This window comes from Coturnix japonica, chromosome 3 (assembly GCF_054131305.1).
Source record: "Coturnix japonica strain WE chromosome 3, WE-NBRP24, whole genome shotgun sequence".
Taxonomy (NCBI): Eukaryota; Metazoa; Chordata; class Aves; order Galliformes; family Phasianidae; genus Coturnix; species Coturnix japonica.
Genome location: NC_140665.1, coordinates 29,662,930 through 29,685,631, shown reverse-complemented (window position 1 = coordinate 29,685,631; position 22,702 = coordinate 29,662,930). Strand labels below are relative to the sequence as shown.

The 22,702-nt window shown below is 41.6% G+C and overlaps 1 long non-coding RNA gene across 1 annotated transcript in view; it reads right to left on the bottom strand.

Moving 5' to 3' along the window:
• Positions 1–20,745, bottom strand: part of LOC107311227 (uncharacterized) — a 30,633-nt gene extending 9,888 nt beyond the window's left edge. Inside the window, exons 1-2 of the long non-coding RNA XR_014943889.1 lie at positions 20,617–20,745; positions 6,076–6,180 (exon numbers count right to left, since the gene is read on the bottom strand). This is a non-coding gene — a long non-coding RNA (uncharacterized LOC107311227). The remainder of the gene's footprint in view (positions 1–6,075; positions 6,181–20,616) is intronic.
• Positions 20,746–22,702: the final 1,957 nt, after the last annotated feature.

Below are 22,702 nucleotides of genomic sequence, written 5' to 3'. Positions count from 1 at the left end.
GTATTCAAGTCTTGGGAAGAACCTTATAGTGACGGAGGAAAAGTGCCTCATCCTGTAAACCAGGACTAGAGCCCAGCATCTGAGTGACATTTGCCTGGTACACTCATCCATCAGATTAGATGTGAAAACAACGTCCTAAAAATCTGTGACCATAAAAGATTCCATAAGGTTCATTTGGGTAAGTGCTGTTAGTTTATTATGGACAAAAAAAAATCCCTCCTAAAATGGAGCATTCTATCAGTGGATTCAATCTTCAAATGTACAAGTTCTCCATCAACAGGTTTTGTGGTTTTCTTCCATTGGAAAATCAAGGTATTCCTAGTATTTAACTGATTCTCCTTCTATTGCCTTTACATTGTTCTATAGAAATATGAGTCTTTGATACTGCAGAACAAACACCTGCTGGAGATACTATGTCTTTCTCTCCCTCTGGCCAAGAGGATATGAGATGCTAATCATCCTTCAAACCTCACAGCATGAAGATGGACTCCTGAGAGTCTATTAATGAAGACCCAGCTGCAGTAAGCTGGACTTGTCGTTTGGACAGATGGTATAAGAATGCCCAAATAATGAACTGGAAAGGGCAGTTGTCCAAGAAAGTACTTCAAGAAACTTCAACTGTACATTTGACTATGTGTAATTTATCAGCCAAAACATGAATCTTTAGACACAAGCAGAGCACCAGGCTTGGTGAAGATATAAGTCACTTAGATTGGCTTGCCCCTGAGCAGAAAAAGCACATAAGGAAAAGGGTATGAGTAGCAAAGCGACACATAATGAGTGTACAATAGGTCTCAGCAGTCACCTACACCCCCATTAAGTCTGATTCACTGGTACAACACCTTCAGACTCACCTGTAAGAGACCAGCGCTGACATACACAACCAGTGAAAACAACCTGTCCTAGCAAAGACCATTGGCAAAACTATCTGTGGTAAGATCCAAATGCGTCACCCTCATGTAACACATATTTCAAGGGGGGAAAAAAAAGAAAAAAGTTATGTTAGGGCTGTAATGAATAAGAGCTGCCCGTATAAGAACAGCTCTGTGTTCCTGGAATTCAGGTAGATGACTTGGCATGTGGCAATTAAACATTAAGAAGTGTTTCATTTAAACAGGCACTGTGCCATCCTATCACTCTGTGCAACCACTCTGTTCCCATCTTTATTCACTACTCCATCAGTTTGTGTGTCATCCTCAGATTCTATCAGCAGCAATTTTATATTTATTTCCAGATCACGGATAGAGAAATTGAAATAACACTGGACACAGGCTGTTTTATAAAAACCTTGCTCCCAGCAGTCAGCGTGCTCTCCCTCTTTTGACTCAAGCCAGTATGTTGTGCTGGGCTATGCTGAACACATTGCAAAAGCATATTACCGCTCTGCAGTCACTGTTGATAACCAAATTTGTAAACAGAAAAAAATTGAAGTTGTTCTTTTTTAGTAAGCCCTACCTCCTTGAAAGCTACGTTACCTGGTATTAATTATATTTCTAGCTAGCAATCAAGTCTCATACTCTCCTGTGCATTAATTTGACAAGCATTGACATCAAGTTGCTTGGCATATAATTATCCTAAAAACTGTCACACCCTCCTGTAATACTGGCAAAACCTAAGACCTTTGCAGTCCTCTGTAGTAACACCAGCAATTCCAGGTTCATTAAAGCCAGACGTTTTCTGAGCCAACTCTCTTAAGACTCTTAGGTTTATGTTATCCTAATAGATGATGTTTAACAGACTCTTTAGTTAACTCTTCATGGAAGTAATGACCCTTATCCACGTCCATATGCTGTAGCTTTCAAAATACAGAGTGGAAATCATGACACAATGCTTTTGACTCCCTGGCTTCGTTATAATAACTTTAATTATTACTGCCTGATAAAGCCAGAGTTTCTGCTGTTCCCAAGCCTACTGAAAACACTCATTGCCTTTACACAATCTTGCACTTCTGTGCCATGTTTGCTGCCACCTTCACAGCAATCTCTTTTCGTGTGTGTAGTGGACAAAGAGCTCAAAGCGCATCCTGGAGGAGGATCCAGGTCTCCTAATAACTGCCTAGAGATCTGGAGGCTTTCCCGTAACTCACCTAAAGGTTAACAGGGCCAAAAGCACTGCCTGCAATTAGGGGAAAATTGCATGAGGAGTAAAATTTGTTCCCCTCCTAAGAGTCCCCAGCCTGTTGTACAGTACTCATTTTCCTGACCTTTTTGTGAAAGGAAAGGCAAGAGTTGGCACAGAGCCCATAACAAAGGTAGGGGCAGAAGTGTTGTCTCTAAGCTACTAATTTTGTGTATTTTCCCCATTCTGCTCCATCTTTTCTTCCACATTACCTACCCCATCTTGTCTGTGCTTCCACACAGACAACTGAACTAAAAGCCTCACACTTGGAATAAATACCTACTATAGGGAGAAGCTTGTTATAGTAATAACACATTCACTGCACACACACCGCATTCTAATAACTATGGTTGTGCAGAGAAATCCTCTTAAACCAAAGAAATACCACAATGAATAATGAGAATGTTCAACAAAACTCTCTGAAGCAAACAGGGAATGAAGGGATTGTTTGACCTTTTAATACTGTAAATATATCTGTAGTGCCCAAGGAATGGCTGCATCCCACAGCCTCCTGAACAAACCCTGGTCCTCCTAATAACACTATTTTCAGGCACGCCTCTGTAACAGCCACACGACTCCTTTTAGAAGCAGGAAAAGACTGCTGGGGCTATATGGAACAGCATTTTCCAGGTGAGGGTTTGGTGGGATTGTTTTGGTTTGTTTTTTTCTCCTGCAGGAATTCTTCCCATTGAATAGGCGAGGTCACCACTTTTGGGCAGAGTTCTGTGGAGCCCAAAGTTGGACTCAGTGATACTCATGGGATCCTTCCAACTTGGAATATTCTGTTATTCTTTGATGAGGTGGAGCGTCCATTTCCTTTTTGAGTCTGACTTTCTTCCCAGCTGCCTGCAAAGGCTGAGTTTAGAGCTACACCAGTGGTTGGTGCTGAACTCAATAACAGATCAATAGAGTTAGGCAGTAGCAAGATCCCGCATGTGCAGCCAAAGTCTGCTTGGTCAGTAATGACAGCACGATGAACCAGTTGCAATGAAACACATCCCACCAGACAAGCCACACTCCACTGGGAGAAGCAGGATTAATGGCCTGATGTGAGAGATCTAACATTCCTGAAGGTGACAGAAGCTGTGAGAGGCAGGAGTAATTTTGATGAGTGCCTGGGGCACTCAGCATCTCCCTTGGCTGACAAGTGAAGCTACCCATCTGGGGGTTTAATCCATGGCTTCTCATTGTCTGATATTGGGGGTGAGCCTGTACAACCCCAAAAGCATTTTTCTATGAGCTTCCAGGTGGAAGCAATAGACATAATGCATAAAGTTATCTGCTCCATGAAACCATGAACAGGGCAAAGATCATGCAGTTAATTCTTTTCCAGCTATCCCCCAGACTGCAAGGAGAATAGTGGTGAAGCGGCCTTGCTCTGCAGCAGAGCTAATTTGCTGGGCTCTGAAAGATCTATCGGATCTCCAGGAGCTGAGAGTTATCTGCATAAAGCCACACTGTGCCATGAAGACTCACCAGCTTGTTAAGAGGTGTCACCGCACAGCCCTGGGTCAGATTTCCAAACAGGTCTGTGAGACTCTACTTCCAGGTACGAGTACTGATCTGTTTGGCAAATCAGCCCCTAAGCTCTTGAAATCTGCCCTTTCTCATGTTCTTTCAATTACTACCGATCTCATTTAAAAGCCTGGTAGTGCTAAGGGATGGCGTGATCAGCACTGTAATAGGAATAGGTTTTTGGAGTCTGCAGAGCTACCTCTGGTCAGAATATATTAGCCATTCTTTCCTGAAAATAACATTAAGAACAGGAAGAAAATAGAGTTTAGCATGATGCCTACAGAAAGCAAAACTGTTTCACCGATCTCTCAGAATTTGCAGTGTTAATAGGAAAGTCATGACTCGTTCAGACTGATAAAATGCTTTTGAGCAAACATGGCACAGAGAAACTAGAGAGATTAAGACATCACTAGGGAAGGGGTAAAATATATTTTGGATGAGACTTTAGAAATGAGGAAAGTCCAAAGAAATGTGCAATTAAACAGCCTGATTTTCACCTTAGAAAACACCATAAGCCTCAAAGCTCCACCCTGGATCCCGCACTGTTTAATTTATTTGTGTTCGTGAACAGTCTCAAAAGAGATCAAGCTGAAGTAACAAAAACAGCACCAGACAATTTTGGAGATGGGTGAGTTCAGGAGGATCTTAGACAAAGAGATGACTGGCCAGTGCAAAACAGCAGTGCTGAAACACTGGATGAGAGATGGGAATTTCATATGCTATCAAAAGGCTGTGCATTGTGATGTATCTGCCTTGGCCTCAGCCCTGCAGCATGCTCCTCCTATACTTGTGAGAGGCATCTCACAATCAGTGCTCCTAAACTGTTGTACAGCTCATCTCCATTGCAGGATGCAGTGCCTCTGGTGCAGAGTGCCGCCATAGTGCCCCCACAGCAGGACAACACCTCTCCGGCCCACCTCCCTCTTCCCCATAGCTCATAGTGCAGGTTCATACTGGGAAGTCCTCCTCTGCCTTTCACACATACACACACAGGCCCTATCTTGGGTACTCCTTAGCCCCTGTCCCAGCCCAGAGCACCAAGAAGGAGAGAAGAGGCTATAGGAGGAAAGAGATAGGTTGCAATTTTGTAAGTAGGAGGAGAAGAAAAGACATAGAACAAGGAGAAGGAATGGTGAACAGATGGGACAATGGAGAGGATGCTGTACAGCAGGCGATACAGAGATATAATGTAGGTAACACTATGAAATAGTCCAGGACATCACCGTAGATATATTCACATATACTATGTGTACAAATGATTGTAGGGAACCAAACTGAGTTAGAAATAAAAAAGGAAATGTTTGAGCCATTCTATGTAAGCACTGAAGACCAAACTGAACTGACACACACAACATCTCTTCATAGGCTCTAAAGTGCTCCTAAAATGTTCCTTTGAGTTACTGCACAAAATAAATAGGGTTATGACAAGCAATATATAAATAAATAAATAAATGTTAAAGGAAGATACTAAGAAGGCACTCTTGGAAAAAAGCAGCATGTCCAAAATGCTTGAGGGTCTTTGGGAAGGCTGTGCTAACAAACAGGGGTTAGGTGTTGGGAGAGAGGTGAGAACTACTGCTCCAGTTGGATGGGTGCTGGAAAGAGGCTGCCAAGGAACAGACTGCAAAAATAGCTCTGCTGTGAGAGCTTGCTCATCCTAGCTATGACTAGAAAAGCTGGGACAAAAGCCAGCTGTGGTCTGCAGCCTGGATTAAGGTGTGGGTTAGGGTTAGGGCTGGGAGTAGAGCAAAGTCTCTCTCTGTTTTTAAGATACCAACGTGATGCTTAGGCTGCTGAAAGAACATATCCCTGAGATGTGTTTTTTCCCCACACTGTGATGAAGAAATGTGTCATCTTTAGAGCATATTGTTTATTCCTACTCCTTTCTTCAAAAGGTTTGTAATAGGGACACACAGTGAAGAATAATCACAAGGAAATTACCACAGATATAAAGGAACATTAAATACTTTCTGCAGACAGGTATTTAAACCTATGTACTCATTACTGTAGCAGACCAAGGACACAGAAAGATTCAAAATGAAAATGTATTTGTGTGGGAATAACATTAGTTTCCAGAGTCATGGGAGTTAATGATAACAACAGTTTTCAGAGTGTATTAAATACCATACTGCAAGGCTTAATCCAAGCTTGAACTATTTAGGGATCAGGATGAGATCTAATGGGGCTTGAGAACAAGGCTGAAAGGATTGATTACCCTGCATCTGCCTGCTGTGAGGTTCTTACATCTCCCTCTGAAGCAGGTGGAGCTGGCCAGGGTCAGAGGCAGGATGCCGAACTGGAAGGCACCCTGGATTAACTTGTTTGTTCTCCCTCTGCCTGGGCTGCGAGCTATGCAGAGGTTTTATGCCTGTAATCCACAGCTCTCCTTGAGGAGCGCAGAGGGCCTCTGAAATGCTAAACAATCTGGGGAAAGAAGCTTACCTGAAGCCATGAGTAAACCCAGCAGTCAAACCTCTGGCACAGATTTTGGCTTCTTCCTCTTCTATTTAGCTCAAGGTTTGGATGCCTTTGTTTTCAGCCCTGTATCTGAAAGATAAAGGAATTAGCGGGATTTCTTTAATCTTTGTGTTCTCCCAGATAAGTGTATTAGAGGAATTCTGTAGGCGACGGAAATAGTTATTTTGAATTAAAATTAAAGCTGCACCATGCTGTGTTTTATTGTATCTCAGTGTAGGACACAGCTGAGTCATGCCGTCTCCCATATCCTGGCTGCAGCAACATCATTCCTCTTGCCCAGACCCAGATAAAGGAAATAAAGATGCTTCCTGTTCAGCAAAATCCAGTTTAAAACTGTTGTGGCGAAGAAAACACGAGGTCCAAGAAGTCTCCTTAAATTTGTATTTTTGTTTTCAAAATTTCATGGGGAAATTGATTTTGGCTTTTGAACAGCAAAGAACCAGAAGCATAACCTAGGGCACTATGGAGTCAGCATGCCCAGTTATTGACAGAGGAGAGCAATAATTGTATTTCTCTATAAACTTCTTATAGGGAACATAAAAATATCTCAATTGGTTTTATCCAAGCTCTCTCCAGCTACGGTTCCCTCTGATTTAACTGGAGGGAAGGCTGCTGTTTCCTTCTACCTAAAATAAAAAAGAACATAGGAAGGGCGATAGTTTAAATTCAATTACCAGACAGATTCTTCCTCTCTGCAATCAGAGCTGGTGCTAGTGCCTGCAAGTTTCACAGAATCACAGAACAGCCCAGGTTGGAAGAGAGCTCCGAAGTTCATCATGTCCACCCTTCTGCAGGAAAAGTGAGCCTGGATGATATCATTTCCTTCAAAGAACTCACAGGCAAAGATTTGTGAATGGATTGGATGCGTTTCTCAGATACAGGGATCCTGTTCAGAAGGACAAAGGGCAACATGGAAGCTCCTTCTGAGTGCAGTTGCCCAACAGACAGCACAACTTCAGCACCAGCTGAACTACTTACCTACACCCAAGCAACACTACCATAGCTTTCAGTAGACCCCCTTTACTCCTAGCTCAGGCTCATCTGGTCAACACTCAGGGAAATGCAGTTCCATTAAACCTTTCTCACAAGAACAGAATTCAAATACAGCACCCTGATATTGACTCAGGTCCTGTCACAGAGTGTCTCTATTCTCTTTACGCCTCAGTTTCTCCTATCACACTTATTTTTTCCCTCCCTTCTGCCTTCAGTAAGCTCTCTGGATTCAAGCACTTACCTCAGGACAATTTCTTTTTATTATTTCAAAGCTGGATTACTGTGTTAACTCCCTCTTCCCATTTTTCTACCACTTATCTCAATGCTGTCTGACTGTGAGGATGTAACACAGCAACAAAGAAACAAGAAAAAGACAAGGGATTAAAGTATAAATGGCCCTAAATACTTAATAGCTGCAAGGAAGAAAAGTGTGACCTACATTAATCAGAGGCAAAATAATAATAGGCTTCAGCTGGTTGTATACCTAACTTTACAAAAAAAAAACAACAACTTTTTTTTTTTTTTCCTCTAAGAGGCCACATAGCAAGAAAAAATACTTGAATGTTTCATTTGAATTCAGACATAATTTGGCATTTTTCTACACTTTGGAAACAATCTGACAGCATTAGAGATAAAAAAACCAAACACAACAAAACCAAACTGGAATTCAGTTATCACTTTTATAAGGACTGGCATTTCAGGTAGGAGACAGCAGAGAGTTACAGATTTAATCCTCCTCTTTGAAAATTATGCGGGATTTCTGTTTAATTTCACTATGAGAACCTTTTACTGCTGGTTCTTACAACTTTCCCTATACGCCTTTCAAACTGCAGCTTAAAGCACCAAGCTCTGCAGTCAAGAGATGCTATGAGTCTTTGCTTCCATTACAAACTAATTTAAAGCCCAGCCCTTGTCATAGTGGAGAGAATGTTGAATGTAAAAGAGGCTCAGAAATCAGGGAAAACAACAGCAAAAAATCCCAACACGCTCTTTCACCTTTTTTGACTTCCAGTACTTGTGTCCATAGGCCAAAGGGATGGCATACCCACTTTTCACCTCAACTCACACAAAGCTTCTATAAGTATTCAGATCTCAAGGATGTTGGCTGTATCTTTGTATTTCCCTTTGCAGTTCCTTCTGGGAGAAGAGAGAAGACACAGATGTCCAGTGCAAAGAGCTGGGCATGTGCCATCCATTCCCCTATGGAAAGACTCTCTGCTGACGCTTCTTGCCTGGCTCAAAACAGTGCGTCTTTTTAGGGTCCCCAAGACTGAACAGTTGGAATGATGCATTAATAGCCTTTGCCTAAACCTTATTTGCTTTCCCCCTTGGAAACATTATGACTTGACTAGCTGACTGTACTCTTGCCCCAGCAGCCTCTCAAGCACTGAGCTGGATTGGGTTTCCTTTAACAAATCAGCCTCCTAGCTCCCATTTTAACATTAATTGATTGGAGATGCTTTTAACTGTTCCTTCTGGGTGTATTAATTTTTTACAGATTGAATTTGGTTTGATGAGGCAGGAAACATGAAACTATTCCTGGCATCTCCTGCATACTCAGAATAGCCACTCTAATGCATTCAGAGAAGCACACAGCAGCAGGGTGGTAACAGAGCGGGGAGGGGAGTGAGGTGGGGGGGGTTAGGTAGTCACCTATCCATTTCCAAAAGACATCAGTAAGTGATTGCTTACCCGTGTCATCTTTTATATTAAACATTTTTTCCCAGCAATGCAGGTATTTCGATCAGGCTGGGGCTGCTGACATTAACAGATATTAAATACACTCAGGAGAAATATGATCAAATGTTTGAAGTGTCTAGTAAATGTGCTGTTAGCTGCCCGCCCAGGGAGGCTTAGTGCAAGCTATTGTGTTTTGCTGAGGGAGAGAAAGGCTGGAATATTAGACAAGGAATCCAAAGGCAATTTTATCAGCAGTGTTATGCAGCTTTGGAACACATTGCTAAAGTACTGGAAGGTTTTCTATTATAGCCATCAAATTACTTGCTATTCTTAAACATTGAAATGCCATTTTGCATTTTAAACCCTTCCAGTTGGCACCTGTAAAGAATTGCCATGCCCAGCAACAATAAAACCTCCCTGTTCTGACTCTGTGACAAGGCTCTAGATAGGGCTGGGCTTTGACACCCTATTAGACCAGGCAATGGCTTCATCCTCCCCAGACAGGAACGGAAGATGCACTTGGCCTAGCTTCTCTCTCTTGTAACTCTGCTCAGTAAAGCACATTTAACCCATGGATAAGGTTGAAAAATTCCATTCTTAGACAGATGTCCTGAATCATCTGACAGGCCTTTTCCATCCCAGAGAGCTTTCATTTCTTCCTCCAACAAAATTAGCCATCACTGCACTTCCAGAGATGTCATACCACCAAACCCCATTGTCACAGCTCAATTGTTCTTCACCTGGAGCAGAGTAAATATCAGATGGGAAGGCAATTCACATAGAAGAACAGGAGTTGGTCACACTGAAAATTATGTGAAAAATCATCAGGAAAAAGGACTGAGAGAGGAACCTCTCTGAAAGTCTTTCACTATATTATGGCTATTTTTCTTCTATTTTTCAGATTCTGCTTTTATGAGAAGGAGCTTTAGGTTGCTCTTTCCTCTTGGCAAATTGGAGATACCATGACTGAGCCTGTGAGACCTCTAAAGCCTGGGCAAAGTAAACGTTCCCTTGCAGAGGTTTACTTATTCTTAAAAGAGCCTCTTGATCCAAAAGAACTCTTCCAAAGGCTCATAAAAAAGAAACCAAACAAAAGTAAAAGGCCACTTTCTTTGGTAAAAGACGATGTTCCCCTGGTGAAAAATGGTTGTGGCCTACTGAAGAGATGCCATTTATTACTATTAAATGTGATATATATTAGTGGCATACATAGTATTTTTTTTTACTCTGGAAGCGACATCATTCCTTTAAAACTTTTCGATACATGAGAATCCATTAATCCAAATACAGCCGTGTTTCAAGCAGACAGAGCATATCAAAACACTTCTCCAGCCAAAAAGGGCTTTCATTTCAATTCAGCCAAATTAAAGTATCAACATTTTTTACTAAAGAAATTGAGTGGCATATTTCTAGGATACATCCACACCTTACCACAGGTCACTAATCCTGGGAGTATTCTTGATGCCTAGTGCTACATATTTAAACACCCTTGCACATCATTTGACTACAGCCTGATCTCATGCTTCATACAAATGCGAGCTGCCCTTCTAGCAGACAATGTTAGCAATGTTTAAGTGAGAACTATTGGTGACAGGTGGATGGCTGGACTGGATGATCTTGTAGGTCTTTTCCAACCTTGGTGATTCTGTGATTTTGCCCTGCTGGAAAGGACTTAGATCATCCCATCTACCTAATCCCTTATGTGACGATGTCACAAGACAAAAGAGATACATGAGGACAGCTGGACCGTGATGGGTTCTCCAGCACTACTCACCCTTTAGCACAGGTGCCACATCGCCTTTCTCCCTTGCCCCTGCAGCTCCAGAATAAACACCTGGATTACCTCAGGAGTACTCCAGAGTAACTTCAATAGGCTAAACAGTCAACACATTGAGCTTCTATCAGGGCTTTGAAACAAGTCATTAATCAGCCACGATGGTCAAGAAGTAATTGGCCAATGCACTGCAGAAGATTTTAGCCTACTGTTGAAGCACTGAGTGTCAACTGCTTCTGGCTTCAGTGAACCAGGGGTGTCATCTAGCAAAGCAAGCCCTAGGCCCTCCTGCTTGTTAGAGTATCATGGTTATTTTAAATTCAAACTTGCTATCTTTTTCCACCCTTCTTTTTCTATTGCTAAAAATGGTTTTATGACAGATCTTGATGGATATGAATTGTCTGCCATATGTTGTTTCCTTTCCTGACTGTTATCTCCATATGTCAAATGTACTTGCATCTGATGATCTCCGTACAAACGATAGCAAAACAAACAGACAAGAAGAGGCCAGACTGGAGGGGAAGCAGAATCCCAATCAGAGAGCTGAAATACCAGCAGACAGTCTTTCTACTGGAAACTGACTGGTCTACGTGCTGTCACTCAAACACAGTGACGAGCTACTCCTTCCAGGCATTCTTGCATATTAGCTGCTCTCTGCCTGCTGAGAAGGAATGTATGTGAGGGGGAATTCCCCAGGGATCCACCGCCCTGAAAAGGACATACATAGTCTAGCAAGAGACCTTGTAAATAAGGGCTGTTTTGCCTGCAGTAAAATGAGTGCCAAGCTTTTTAGAATGTGTTGTATTTTTTTTTTTTTGCTTGGTAAATTGAGTAAATTATGAGAATCATCCCAAGTGTCTTCAACCTACAAGAGAGCTGATTTCATAAGACCCTTAGACATTTAAGAAAATTGGCTCCCATCTCTATTACAGTGATTGCTTTTCTCTTTCATTTTCTCCTCTCTTCCTTCACATTTCTCTCAGCCTCTTTGAGATTTCTTTCATACTCAAAGAGATCCAAAATTAAGGAGTATTTAGAAAGCAGAGATTCATAAATGTCTGACAATCCAAGGTCACTTTTTTTGTATTAGCTCCAGTTTTGTATTTTCAAACCAGACACAGCAATTACTGCTCACACTTCAGGCTGCTCCCTCCTGCAACAAGCATCTGTGAACATGGGCGCACTAAGTTGGGCCAAAGGCTCTTTTTCAAGTCTGTTGGAAGGAGGCTGTTCCCAAGAAGGCTGGTGACAGTGAGGACAGGTGAAGCCATTCTCTACTGAATTCTCATCCTGGTGGTAGGCCGCCATGCTGGTTGTGCAGTATGTAGGCTGGAGACCTTCACAGAGAAACCACCTATCAGGAGGAAACTTACTCTGAGGCAGTGAAGATCCCAAGTCACTCAATGCACCCTCTGTGATAGTATCCTTGGAAAAGAAACATCTTCCAGGTGAGAAGTAAATTTGCATCCCAAACTCCTCAATCTTCTGTCCCCTTATGTGTGAGAGCAAAGCTCAGTGCCACTGATCCTAGTTGAATTCCCTAGGAGTGAAGTTCTTCATTACTGGCTAAGGTAAATCTGTACAGTTCCTGAGAATGAACTCACCAGCAACGTAAATATTAAAACATCACATATTTAGTATTATAGTTTCTTGCTTTCTCAGATTCTCCTTCTATGAATTCTTTCTTCTTCCATCCTAGAAAAAAAAAGCACTTTTCTTCCTTAGTTGTTCCACAGTTACTGCCCTGCTAAACTGCTCAAAAAATGAAGCAAAGTATTGGAGTAGAGATCTCTGCAAGGTTAAAGAAGACACCTTTTACTTTAACAAATGATGGTCTCTATCTGCTTAGTATCCCTCTCATGTGTCTGTAACAGATACAGGCAGAATTGATTATCTTTACTTCAGGTATACTAATTAAAGCCCTTCTCTGATGTAATGGTACTACTAAAATTTCCACTTGGGTCATCTGTGTTATTCTGTGGATCTTATTATCTTCCTTATACTTAAAAAATATATTTGAGGAGATGCTTTTTTTTTTTTTTTTTTTAGATCATTCAGAGAAGAAATAAAAGGAGCCAATGAGTCAAAATAATCAAGACAGAAAAGAAGTTCCAAGATTTAGAAAAAATCAGGTTGGAGGGATTTCAAAAGCCAATCTAATCCACACACGAGGTCAAAGTCAGCTTCAGAAGTAGATTATATCATTCAAGGCCTCATCCATAGGAGCTCTGAAAGCCTCCACAGATAGAGATGCCCTGGCTTCTCTGTACACATGTTCCAGCAAGGCAAAACACTGAAAGCAGGATGGGTGTTGTCAGTACCTGCTTGGAGCTCAGCATTTACCCAAGAAAACCAGGGCTGACAAAGGAGCCAGTAATGTGTTATTTCAGGCCCCTGTTCAACTGCAGAATGCCCAGGATGACAGCTCCAGGGAATTATGTACCAGCATTTGGTGAGCAGTACTGGGAGAAAAAGATCTGTAACAAAACTTACACTGTGAGTCTGACACTTCCCAGAGTATCCCTCACTGGGGACTGTCTGCATTGCCCCTCAAAGCCAAGAGGATTTGGGAATTCCTTTATTCCCATATCCCTGATGCTATCAAATTTTCTGTTACTCTTTTAGCATCACACACACTCACTTTACCAATGGGAAGCACCTTAAGATTTCCCAGCATCTCCCACATTATCTTGTCAGGATTTTACTGGGAGTTTCAGGGCTACAGTACAACCAAGGAGGCAGTCAGCTTCCAGGCAAAGAACATCAGGCACTCTCTGAGGAAGGTAAAGATGGAGGGCCCAGGCTCTAGTGGACTTCTAAATACCTGGGGAAAACTGGAATTTCTCTAAGAATCTGCAGTATGCATCTTTTATTTGTCAACACAGTAACACCTGAGATAACAAAGAGCTTGTTGCTTCTCTAATGAAATTAAACTTTAGCTGTTGGTTTAGACCAACTATACTGCTTGGATTTGCAATGAATGTTGCTTCATATTTTTAAAAAATGAATATGATTCACACTTTTGAACTAAGTGAAACAACGCCTTGAGCCAGAGTGATTAGACAGAACAGCACCCTTGCACACACAGGCGTTTTCTTTTGTCTTACTAATCCCAGCGTCAACCAAGCCCAAGGAGTCCAGGTTTCAGCAGTAAAGCTCTCGCTTTTTAAAATTCAAATCTTCTAGGTCACTTGATCATTAGACACAAAAGTGCTCTGCTCAGAAATGCAGTATAAATAAATAAACGGTAATGCAAGCAATTCAATTTCAGCTCAAGAAAAATGAACCTGAAGAGAATTTTTTCTTTTTAAAATCTTTCAGCTTTCTGAGGCTCTTGTCTTCTGACCGTGCTTTAACAACTGCAGTTAAAGGAACAAATAGTTTAGCAAAAGACACTGGGATATGGGAAGGATTGAGGGGAAGCGATACATTTTGGGGAGCTATGACCACCTCAGCATTAGCAGTGAAAGAAAGCAGCAATTTCAAACCCTCTTCCACCACAACTCCAGTTACAAGAAGCCTGTCTGTTAGGATTTATGTAGTAAATAACTCTTAGTTTTGTCTCTTGTACATCTCTGACCATTAAGTACCAGTGTTATTGCCCTTGGGGAGCACTTAATGTCTCCATCTATTTTAATTTCATATCATTTTGCACTGGTTCTTTAGAAATGCAATTGTATGCATTGCTTTGTTTCAGTCAATATCACCTAGACAGCTTGAAGTCAGTGCACAAACTCTTTAAAGATAATAATGCCTTGAGATGAAAAGAAAATATTTCACTGCTTCATACGCTTGAATAGGAAGGAATTGAAAGGATCTCTACCAACATCAGACAAGCTCACCATTTAATGTTATATTTTAAGAGTCTGATTATATGTTGTTGCCTTTTGTAGTTCAGTTCAGTACAATTTTTCCCGACATACAGTGCACTTCCAAGCTGCTAGTGCAATTGTTGCTATTTAGATGATGCTCTTTAATTAACATAAGATTTAGCACTGCAGACAGCACGTATGTAGAACTGATAGAAAATCAGAGCACATGAACTTCCGCAATCCCCAAAACAATAAGCCTATTTGAGACTGGCAAATAATAGAAATCATAAAGCCTCCCTAATTAGTGCATTCAGTTTTGGTGCCATCTAAAGACTGAAGCACGTAAGTCTCTTCATTTAAAATTAATTCCACAAGACAGAGAGAAATCACAGAGTAGTGCACAATGCAAAATTAGAAAAGATGAGGGAGGAGGAACTTGACCAGCAAAATGACAATTGCAATGGTAATTATGGCTAATGAGAAGATGCCAGAAGACTTGAATTGTCCAGAGTGAGTGAAGGGTGTGTGTGTGTGTATGTGAGTGCATGGAATAAGGGGGAAAAAAAAGGTATACGGGCAAATCTTAGGGGAGTAGCAGATATTTAATGTACATAACTTCCTGAATTAGGCTTATCTCTTAGTCTGTTTATTCTTATGAAGTGTGTGTTCACTGATTTGAGATTTTACTTCAATGAGTTCACCATCTGAAATTGTACCCAGAAACCTTATTAATTAATTCAAATAACTTGTAGTTCATTCACAAACTGTTGCAAGAGTTCTGTAGCTGAAATTGTGCAGGCTTCATTTAGATTTCTAAAGACCTTAATATTCTTGTCTACTCCTAATTCCTGCCCCTTGTTAACTGTGAATGCAGGCTTTCAAAGTCTAATTCTATTACAAATTCAGAATTCATGCTCTTTAGAATATTCACACACCAGTAAAAATTGTTAGTAAAGTATATCCAAGGAAATTCTTCTCACCAAGATTTCCTCACACGTGCTCCTGGGAACTGTTGCTTTCAGCTTCCCTCAGGAGAACATGGGAAGAACAATAACAACCAAGTCCTGTACTGAGGAAGAGCTCTCAAACATCACAGCTAAGAACTAGGGAAATCAAAATGAAGAGCACACTTGGGAGGAAAGCAGATGTTTGAGCTTACAGTGAGTGATGCCTCTTGAAATGGGAGGCATTTCAGATAGATGTTTTTGATACCCCAAAGAGACATTCTAGAGCAAAGACAATTCCAGTAAACTGATTTAAAATTACAAAAGTTGACAGCAAGTTGATTAAGGGAATCCCTTAAGTTGTTGATTTTGCTCCTGCAGTAATGACTGGAATCATAGTAATACGACTACCTTGAGTTTACTTCATTGAGTTCATTTCTCTTGTACAAGAGAAGGATGATCAGATCCTCTCCACCTAAAGCAATATATCTCTGGATGATATGCTATCTGGGATAATTACATCAATAGAGATACTTCAGCAAGTGGCCACAACCCTGCTGATGTTGAGGTTTTTTTAACTGATACCGAAGGGGACCAAAATAACTGCCTGCATATACTTGAAGATTATTTATAGCAAAGTTGAAAAGGGACAGTATAAAATGTACCTAAATGTAATATATGATTGTTGTGCTAAGCCAAATATGTTGATGAATCCAGTTGTGACCCAATGAGGACTCATGCGTGCCATATGTTCTAGAAGCTTTACGGATGAGCTCCCTGACTCAGCTGCTTAGATGGGCTGTAAAACTAAAGTATGAAAAACCTACAGAGGATGTGTAAAATGAGGTATCGGGAAACAAAGAGCTTCTAACGATGAGATCTGCCAAGGGGCAGAGTCACAAAAGAAGGAATAGGAGCAACATTTTTTGAGATACAGACACTGAGTTTGATAGCTGCTGTGCACAGAGGTGGCTGGAAGGATGCTGAGCTGGTTTTTTCCATGTACAACTGCAATTTTGTTTCTAGCAGCCAACATGAATGAAAAACTTCTGTTTTTTTCTCAGAATTAACCATTTCAATTAAGCAACCAACCATTAATTAATCAAGCAATTAACCATTTCAAATTCCTTATCTATGGCGACATTAGGGACTCCTGGTGAATGGGGGGATGTATTCCCCTCCTATTAGTGTCCATTCATTAGGCAATGCTTCCAGTGCTGGACACCTAATTTTGGTACTTATTGCTTAACTGCTCCTTGTCACTGATAAACCTAAATCCGTTGCTGCTGCAGCTGGATACATCAGACATCAGGCTGGACTCTCAATATGAGAGCTAACACATGGAAGCACGACTGACAACAGGCAAAAATTTGAATTAATTGAGATTTCCTTCCTCATTTGGAAACAACTCAGCAAAAATATAAACCTTGTCATTCTGAAGGATGGCTTAATACTGCACTCCTAAATGAGATGTGACTGAGTCTTAATCCCTCTGAGAGAAACTTGACTAGTTCCTATTAATAGTTTATTATTATCTCTGATTATTCCCCCCCACTTCAAATCCTTTGTGCATCATTTACATGGGATTTTTAAACAGAAAAGCAAAACCCAATTTGAGAGACATTTTAATAACACTCTCACACATACCAAGTCAGTACTGTTTCAAACTCAGCCTCCCTGTGATCAAAATAAAATGCCAGCTGTTTACCAGGGAGGATACAGGCTTATCCAAGCACAGCAAGCTCCTCAAGAAGATACTGATGATCTCAGTGAACCCGCTCACTACTTATTAATGTGTTTAGTGGTAATTCAACACTGCATTTTTACAGTAATCACAGGATCCCAGCCCAGCATCCTGAGCTGAGACTGTTTCTCTAAACTCTCAAACTCATCCTCAGGCTGCCTCCCTCCAACTTCATTATTTCTCAATGCAAAGTTAGGACCTTCCTCCACATTGGATAAGGAAAACAAAAACAAAAAACAATCAATCAAACAAACAAACAAAGGCTCTAAAATGTTAATTCACAAACTTACAGCTAAACCCCACAGTCTTTCATTCTGATGCTAGCAGACAAAGAAGAAGATGTCAGATTCAGGCTCTTAATAGGAAAACTTCTCTTTTTCAAGGATGAACAGAGGATAACTGCTCTGCTAGAGTTTATTTCTACTCACTGAAAGAAGAGATGAGGGCAGAAATCTCCCTTTATTTTACCTTCCTAAAGAACTGCCTTCTGGCTACCTCTGCTAGGAGGAGCTGAAAGAAGAATGAGTTAACATCCCTAATAGCCACCACCAGAACTATGTAGGATAATTAACCACAGCTGGCCAGGGCTCATCCAATAGGGCTCTGGGGGCTGTTAGCACCAGCTGTGCCTTTGTGAAGGTGAAGTCTTTCTTCCTAAGGGCTCACTTAGATCACACTCATTTTCCTAAGCATGATGATATAGGACACTAAATGATTCAAGAAAATGTGATTTCAGGACCTTTAAACTTGTACTGGCAGGCAGTGTGTACTTGTCCCTCCGAGGACACCAGAGGGAGATCACCTCACTTGTAGAAGGAGGAAGTACACTCATTCCAGAGGTTCTTCTATATAGCCTGAGCCCAGCCCCTGTGCTGCTGTAACGAAGAGTGCTCACCATGAGCGCAGTTCCTAAGGGTGGGAACGCTGTTGTCAGCACTGCCATCACCCAGAACATTTTGCAGGGCTATCCGCCAATCAGGAGAAAAATCTAGTGGGACTAGAGAATAACCAAAACCTTTAGTTCCCTTTTGGGTATGAAGTGAATTGGTTATAGAGGGTTATATATATATATATAATATATATATATATATATATTAATGGTAAGTGCATCATTTGCTGTCCATTTAGTGCTGCAATTACAGGTGATCACAGGACACATGAAAGCTATTGAGGGAACAAACTGGCAATGCTATAATTCCCATATGGGCCCAGCTCTTAAAAAAATAATTTTATTTCCAGTTTGCAAGTGAGCAAGACAGCAGGTAGTGCTGTTTGGTACTTAGCATTCAGATTTTGTGCCAGCTTTATAGGGTGAGGATTATGCCCAGATTCAGTGATCCTGTTTTCAGACAAGAGGCAGAAGAGCCAAGGAAATATGCTGCTCTGTTTTACCATTTGCTAATAACATTCTCTGACTGGGACTATTGTAGTATTCGAGCTAGTCTTACTTTGCACCTTGCACAGGCATTCAGGCCTAAACAAAGAAGATATAAAAATGCTGCTCTCTGGATTTGGCAGCACGTTTGAAGCATTTGGCACAACCATCCATTTCAGCGTAAAGTGCAAGAAAACAAAGAATCCAGTCCCATTCACTTCAAAAAGAGGAAACAAACAAATAAATAAATGAAATGAGTATTTTGCACTTACCTAATGACAAAATTTGCCAGATCTGACGACTTCCTTTTTTTAATGTTCCTGTCAGCCCTGCTCTTAAAACAGGAAGAATGGCAGCTGAGGGCAACTAATAGCATACAGGGTCAATCTCAGGATTTGAATGAAGGATGAAAGAGGTCTCAAGAGATTGAAATCTTCGGCCACAGAACTATGATCGTCTTGGGAATCATTCCCATGGGGCCACTTAGCAACAGGTCGCCATCCAAGCACAATAGCCCCAGGAGCAGAGGAAAAACTTTTTTCTTTCTATTTTCCCCTTTCTGCCAAAGATACTGTTTCAGACTCATTCCCTGGGGAGTCCGTGCCTCATCAAGAAGAAATAAAGCTGGTCCATCTAAGAGTGATTGTGTCTCCTGCTCTGCAAAGGCATGCATTTCTCTTATCCCCGGGAAGAAAATTGTCTCATTTCATATTCAGAATCAAATGTACTGAAATTATAAGCGGTGGAATAATTGCGTTCAACACGACACACTGCATCTGACCTTAATAAGACAGCCTGGTGGCCTTAATGGTTATGGGACTGGCAGCTTCTATTCGTAGACCTGGGGATTGTTTCTGTATTCTCCCCGCAGTAAAAATAAGTTATGTGCTTCTTGCATTATGTCCGTGTGCTCTGTATGACCCTAGGGGCTCCAGCAATAACTCGTTTCGTCCTGCTGCAGCTCAGCATTGACTTGGTCAGTGCCACCGACACAGAAACAAAGAAAGTAAACATTTACCTAGAGAGAGGAATAGACATGGCCGTGGAGTTGCTTTTAACCTTAATTTTTTGATGCTGAGTTTTAGCAATTCTGGAAGAAACTTTGGCTTTTCTGACATAATGAAGTTACCCTGAGTACAGGTGACTCCAGTGCAGGAAGGACATGCTTCTTTTATAAAGGTATTTGGATCTAAATCTGACACAAAACAAAATCTGTTAGCAGCCCTCACTTCTGACCTTCAGGTCACATTGGTACTCAGGTGCCGCCCCCATACATCTCTGCTGATGCTTCTCGGTCATAACCTACACCCCCTACTATTAGAGCACCGAGCTAACCGTGCCATCCAGAAAGCAAATTTTTCTGATGGGGTAACTATATCACAAACCCATCACACAAGTTAGAGTTATTTGCCTTTTCTCTGAAGTGTCCCTGCACTTTGATGATGGAAACCCACATGATGGGAGGGGAGGATCAGCCCCGTCCAGGATGTATCCTTGGGAGCCTCCAGATATGGTTTTTAATTCCTCTTTTCCTTGGGGATCAGTTAATGAAAAGCACATAAGAGATGAAAAGAAACATCCCACCTTTCTGCTGAGTAACAGCAGCAGCTGGAGAGAAATGTGTGGATATAACTGAGATCTAACAACTGTGTGCAAATTCTATTCTCCAGAGAGGTGCAAACATGAAAGCTGGGTGCGTACTTTGTCTTCCTTCCCTGGCAGAGGATGTATTAAGGTTTCTGCATCTAAATATCCAAGATCAAGTTATAACAGTGCTTTCTCACAGAACTTATGCTATCATTATTTATTCTAGTTCAGCTTTCTCTGTAATCTTGGATTTCTTCAAACCAAAGGCAATGGTGCACATCTTAACCCTTTGCACTGCTGTTCCTCAAGTGTTAAAGAGACTTTCTAGTATTTCCTTCACAGGAGTTCTGGAAAGATAGCACTTCAAATGCTTGGGAAGTTGTTCAGGGCCTGTGGGTGTAGACACTGTACAATATATTGACATGAAAAAAAGAACTGATATGTGTCTTAATCAGAAAATAGTGAAGAAAACGCAAATGGGTTAGACCAGGAGACTTGAAGAAAAGGTAGCTGCATTATTTTCCCAGGTCTGTCCTTGATCTGCTATGTGACCCTGTCCATTTCCCCAGTTATGATACAGGAACAGTAATACTGACCTTACAAGTCTGGAAATTGGGAGAACTGAATTCACCTGCAGAATGCTTCACAATTTCCATCACAGATTGTGTCTGAGAATTAGTAACACCCTTGTCCTCATGCAAACCTGATGCAGCTGTTTTCGAGCCTCTCACCTTCCAGAGCTAAAGCAAGGAAAGCAGAAGTCATTATTGCCTTATCCACCCTTGTGCTGCCCTGATACACTCTCTGATACACACCTTGGATGACACAACACGTTGTAGACCATGTGCTGAGGGCAATCACGCAACATGTCTCTGTAGCTATGCTAAGCCACAGCATACCCATGAAGCCCCATCCTTGTTCAGTGAGCTCTGCAAAACAAATCATAAGCAAAACCAAAGGCTTTTAGAGAAACCAAAAACTCCATCTTACCTTTGTGCCCCTGAACTCCCTCCACTGGCTCACCAGGCAGAGGTGAGCCTTTGAGCTGCCTTGGAGAACCTGGCAGCATAGCAGACACCTTGTGGCAGCTTGTTGCACGTCAGGGACATGCATTCACTTCTCTGCAGAATGCCTCTGCCAGGAACTTTCCAAGCTGAAGAGAGTCCTTTTTCACTGAGGATCCATAATCTGAAGTCAGAGAGGATCTTCAAATGGCAGGAACAGGTCAGTGCCACTTACCAGGGACAGGGTTTTTGCTCTTGGTGTTACTTAGCATGGTTGCAGCATTTATGGTCCAAAGCCTTCTCTACAGTCCCCTCTTTGCAGTGCCACCTGGAAATACCTGTGAATATGTGAATTTCAATAGCCATTATACTCTCAGCAGCAGCAATCCGTGCTTGGTACCTCAGAGCCTGCTAATCTGTCGTAGTCATAAGGCTACTTATCTCCTGCTCTTTTCATATACCTCAGCAGTGGATACAAAAGGCAAATGGCAGAAGCTATTCTTATGTGGAGTCTGAGAGGATTTTTTTCCTCTTTTCCTTTTTTTTATTTCCTTTATGCTCTACTGTTGCTACATTACTAAATGTCACATTCAAAACTGATGACAAAGTTTGACGAGAGATAAGGGATAACAGTCTTCCCAGTTTCTGCTCATGTAAGACTCCTGGCCTAGAAGAGCAGCTAGTTACAGGATGAGGTTGTGAGGGTACAGAGTTTTCTTGTCTGCTCACTAATCAAAGCACCGTGGCCTGAAAGCTTTGAAAGATTTAGTTCAGATCACCTTTGTGCTCATTTTTAGCTCTGCTGTCTATTTGCTGGTGAATCCTCAGCTCCAGTCTACAGATGTTGAGTTACTAAAGGATGGTGGGAAAGGAGAGCTTATACAGCATGCACATAGGCATTGTTCACAAGACAAAGAGATGTAAGGTTTCAGAGGGAGTTCTAGTGAGGATAACAAGAATGAAATCTGTAATATTTATTGCCCATCACCCACTCTTTCCTCTGGTAGCCTATTTATCACAAAGAGTTAGTGAAAATAGCTGGTTCTCTGACCACAGTGGAAAAAGATTTCAGGAGCATATGCTAGGAGCACTGACACAAGCAGTGACCTTTGCATCTTTCTGCTTGGAGCTGCAGGAACACTTTGGCACTGAGAAACCACCTTCAAACTTTTGATGCTCCTCTATCTTGGAAATAAATTGGTCTTTCTCCACTTGCATGTTCTTTTCTAATCGTCTTGAAAGTAAATGAATCCCTTCACCACCAGCTGAGGAGACAGATTGATTACTTGTACAGCTGGAACTGGAAATCTCCAAGACCTCATTGCTTGGCATTTGCTGTGGCAGAAAAAAAGAAGGGGCCAAGGCCGGTCAGATGGTAGTGCAGCAACAGGCAGCCTTCCTGCCCTGCCTGATGTAAACAAGACATGGCTCGAATGCTCCCATTTTCTCTTCTTCTCACAGTTTTACACATTCTCATTCTGCAGCTTTTGCTGGAAGGTTCAGTCTTAGAAATAAATCCTAGATTAGCAAAATGGGAAGCTTTTCAAGCCCTGATTGCCAGAGGCTGCAAGGAGAACCAAGCAAAGCATGGACACTGTTCTGACATTTACACTGGAGCATTCACCACTGCCACTCTGCTAACGGCTGCTGGGCTGAGGGGACTTGTGATCTGATGCAG